Source organism: Teleopsis dalmanni, chromosome 2, assembly GCF_002237135.1.
Source record: "Teleopsis dalmanni isolate 2A chromosome 2, ASM223713v2, whole genome shotgun sequence".
NCBI lineage: Eukaryota > Metazoa > Arthropoda > Insecta > Diptera > Diopsidae > Teleopsis > Teleopsis dalmanni.
In genome coordinates, this window is record NC_051847.1 from 116,555,594 (window position 1) to 116,560,544 (window position 4,951).

Here is a 4,951-nt window from a genome sequence, read left to right on the forward strand (position 1 = left end):
GCGCTGTATATTTTTCGATATTTTAAGTTTATGTAGTTTGGCAGCACTGTCCTTAATTACTATGCCAAAAATGAGCTCGATCTGTCAGACAGTTCGTTTACGGCAGCTGTTGAAACCAGTTCACCTCAGTAGTGCGTTGCGAAATGTCTTCGACGGTCGTACGACCGTCCTGGAAGGCTTTGTACCACTCATAAACTTGAGTTTTCGATAAAACTGATTCCCCATAAGCCTTTTGTAGCATTCGCAACGATTCTGCACACGAAATTTCGTTCGAAACACAAAATTTGATGCAAACTCTTTGTTCAATATTTTTTTCCATTGTTTTTTTCGCAACGCCCTACTGAGGTGAACTGGTTTCAACAGCTGCCGTAAACGAACTGTCTGACAGATCGCGCTCATTTTGGCATAGTAATTCCCTTAATGCCGCCCAAACTACATAAAATATCGAAAAATATACAGCGCGCGAATTTTAAATGAGAATTTCCGAAAACTTTTCGGTCTTAATGTATTTCGTGACAAAAACTTTTTGTTTTATTAAGATCTGAAGTGACCTTCCAAGGTTAGATGAAAATTGACAGCTAAGACGGAAATTTGATATAGTTTTCTTTGTAATTGTGCATGAAATACAAGATTTCCAATATTTTATGGGAACAAGGCTAGTAGTGAAAAAGTTTCGACATAGATATTTTCGAAAAGCCATGATATTTGCGTTTGAACTAATTGATGTACTAAATGGTGTAAATGATGTTGGGTGAGAAAAGATGCTTTCTTATTAAAAAATTACTCTATATTTAAAGTCTGATATACGATTGTTATAACCATCCTGTATTAAGTTCTTAAATGTAGAAATACGATTATTGTTTATTATTTTCAATTATTTCTATCTTTTGATATTTATATTGATATTTCTATCTAATATATTATTAGGACTTTTCTTTTGTAAGCATGTCGCAAAAGAACAAATAAAATAAGCACTATTTTCGATGGGAACTCTGGACAAAATGGAGATTTTGTTCGGCTTATTTGTGTAAAACACAAATAAAAATATAAAATGTATAAAAACAAAAAATAAAAAAATAATAAAATTTAATGTTGAAATTTCGAAAATGAATAATAATTCTTTGCAATTATTGGTGAAAATATTTTTTTTTTATATAATTGTGAATAAAATATAATTTTTTTTACCTTTTAACAGTAAAATAATAAATAGTAAAAATAACGTATTTGTTACGAACAATGACGACACGAAATACGAATAATTAAAGAAATCATTCGTTGATAATTAACTGGAAATTTCCTACGTACTTCCAAAAGTCGTTCACAATAGACGAATTTTTAGTCTTGGCAACCATGTGATTTGAACTGCTTATTAGTTAAGCGATTTTAAAAGGGTTGGACTAAATAAGCCAGCAGTGTTGTTGTTTCATATGTTACTTTTAAATTAAGCAGTTGTTCTTTTATGAAATGCCTGCAAAAGAAAAGGCCTATTGTCGTAACATTTACCCGTGTTCTCTATTTTCAGCTAGAACTAATACGCACCTGTTCAACTCCACTTGCTCTGCACTGCTCCATTAACAAGTTTAAAGCGATTTGCGAATTATCATAAATTTCTTTTACAAACGAACAAACAATTATGTTTTCCGCTCGGTAGGCTGATTTCTTACGTGTAAATTTTCAATTAGAAACAAACACCGGAAATATTTGTTTTGTGTTGTTTCTCCGCGCGCATAAGAATCTAAGCCGGAAATGAAAATTTAAGTGTTATGGCTTTGCTTTGGTCATTTAAAGTTGTTAGCTTTTTGTGTATTGTGGCATTTCGACATTCAGTCGTGTAGACTATGAGTTCGAGTTCAGTAAATTATTTGTCCTGCCTACATGCATTAAGTGAAAAGGGTTTCCTGTCTAGCAGAAGGAGTACCATGACGCAGAAGGAGTGACCATGAAAATGCAATAACATTTAACACTGCAATGAGCAATGAGTAACGGGTTTAAAATTAGTGAAATAATAATAAGAACGTTAAACGCAACGCTCACTAAATATGTTAAGGCATTGAGTTTTTAGGCTCGTCCTGATGCAGGCGTTCCAAACAAGCTAGCAACTATGCATGCAGTGTGCAGCACGTGTCATTAACATGTGATGTTGGAAAATCTTGAAATGAATAAATTTTAATGAAAATCCATGCGATACGTAGTGCAGTACATTCTATTTACATTTTCATATGCCACAACATGTGTTAAGCGTCAAATGAAAAACGTATTTAGCACAAAAAACGTAACACAAAATTCAATTACGCATACGCCATGTGGCACACTGAAGGAGCAGTTCCCAGTGCACAGTGCACAGTGCACACGAGCACGGAAATTTGGAAGAAAATCACAAAACGTACAGGCTCTTGTCGACCAAATCAAATAGAAATAAAGATGAAATAAAAAAGCAATTCAGTGTGGACATGCAGGCAGGCAGGCAGGCAAGCGGGCAAGCAGGCATGTTGTTTGGTTCAAGTCGCTAGATACTCGTACTCAAGTGGGCAACTTAATTTATCAAGAAGATATTGAGAAGCACTGAGCAATTCCGAGTCAATATTCAGGCACGTTTACATAAATTAAATAAAAAATATTTTTATATTAGTACATTTTGTAGAATGGTGAGTGCCAGGAAACAGTTGAGCACAATAAGTGACAAAATGAGCCACTGCTGCTAACTCGAATTGAAACTTAGCAATTTCAATAATATTTGCTTGGAAACCAAGGAGCCTGTGCCTGTGAACGAGCATAGGCACGCATGCAACAAAAATAAATTACCAAAAAAAAAAACAAAAAAAAAATAAACAAAAAAAGATTAACAAGAAATTAAGCAAAATGTGAAGAGTAAGAGGTTCACCCATGCAGGCATCAGCTGGTGACCCAAAACTAACAAATTGAGCAAAAAAACTTTTCGAAATGAAGAGACCAGAAAAAAAACATGGAAAGGAAGGAAATATCCGAGGGAAACGGGACTTCTATAAATAAGTTTTCAAGCTCAAAAATTCAACAAGCAAAGTTAAAATCAAAATTCAAATCAAAACTAATCGAGCGAATTACGAGTGGTAACTGGCATGGCTATTGACTATTGGTTAATGGTTCAATAGGAGCTGCGCAATTTTTGTTCCAATGGGCGATATACAAAATGAAGGTTACTATATCTTCCCCATTTTCTGTTTGGACCAGTCAATTGCTATTGTTAATGTAGAAAATTTGTTGAAATTTGTGCTATTTGTTAAGCAGTGGAGTGGTGCCCTAAACTGTCAAGGACAACTAGACAACTAATATTCACATTATTCGTATGGCTTGTAATTTATACCTTTCGATTTGAATCTATTTATAATAAATTACTAAATACATACCTCGGAAAATAAACTCGTGGCATTTTAAACGAGCCAAGGCAAGCTAAATTTGATGACATTAATGCAAATCTCTTGGTGTGAGGTATAGGTAGTTTATTTTCTGACCATTTTAATTCATCGCAAATGTTTCTAAAGTATCTCTTGATTTGACTCTAACAAATATTTTTAGGACGGATAGATTTTTCCATTAAAATATTTTTTTTTTACTTTTAAAGATTAATTAGTAGGCATGTAAGCCACTCGACATAAGCTTGTGACCAAGCGATGCTTAAAAAAACTAGGGGCCGGCTAATAAGCTTGATTATTGCTGAAGTGAAACAATCGATAAACGAATAAGGTACTGTTACCTAACGAAAAAAAAGTATAGTGGGCACGAAACAGTCTACAGTGGGAAATGTAAATCAGTAACGTTTAGAGACTGTCAAACACAGCTAAAATAATACATCAGTCAATAAGTCGTGTAACTGACACACAGATGGCGCTGTCATTGTCAAATTTATATGACGTTTATGAAGTACCAACCTTCAAAAGACTATGTGTAAAATTTCATGACATTTCAATTAGTCAGGAATAGGTGACAGTCGTTTAAGTAAAGCTATTTTTGTTATTTTCAAAACAATGGATTCATTGCTTATTGATGAAAAAGATTACTATGCAAGCTCAGAATGGCTTCAAAAGTGTTATCCGGACTATGCTCCATCGAAGAAAACCATTTCTTATTGGTTTGCTGAATTTAAACGTGGTGGTACAGACACCGAAGATGGTGAACGTTCTGGTCTGGTCGTCCAATTGAGGTGGTTACTCCAGAAAACATCAAAAAAGTCCAGAAATTGGTTATATCTGATCGTAAATTGAAACTGAGTGAGATAGCTGAGAGCGTAAAGATATCAAAAGGCAGTGTGTTTACAATTATGCATGAACATTCGACTATGAGAAAGCTCGTTTCAAAGTTGATGCCGCGTTTACTCACAGTCGATCAAAAACACCAACGTGTTGATGATTCAGAGCAGTGTTCGATTTGCTTCCTTATCCACCGCATAGCCCAGATCTGGCCCCCAGCGACTACTGGCTATTCGCTGATCTCAAAAAAATGCTGGCCGGTAAGAAATTCATCTCAAATGAAGAAGTAATTCCTGCAATTGAAGCCTATTTTGAGATAAAAGACAAATCCTTCTACAAACACGGCATCGAGAAGTTAGAGAAGTGTTGGAATGATTTTATTGCCCTTGAAAGATATTATATTAATGAGTAAAATCAATTTTTGGAAGAAAAATTTTGTTTTTCTTAGTTAGTCACAGGTGTTATTGACTGATGTGTTAGGTAATAACTACCAGGAACGTTTCGTGTTTTCAGTACCTTGGAGATAGATGTTAAACCTTGGAAAGGAGCTTGCAAAAGTGGTTATGCAAAATATAAGAGGGTCTCGAGCAGAATCACGCATTTGTTCACACCTAGCGTGGAGAGACTTCAACCTCATTGTCTTCAAATAGAAATCGGTAAAATAATGGATGCTATATTATTAGATGAAATATAATTATTGTAAAAATTAAATTGGATGTAATATAAAT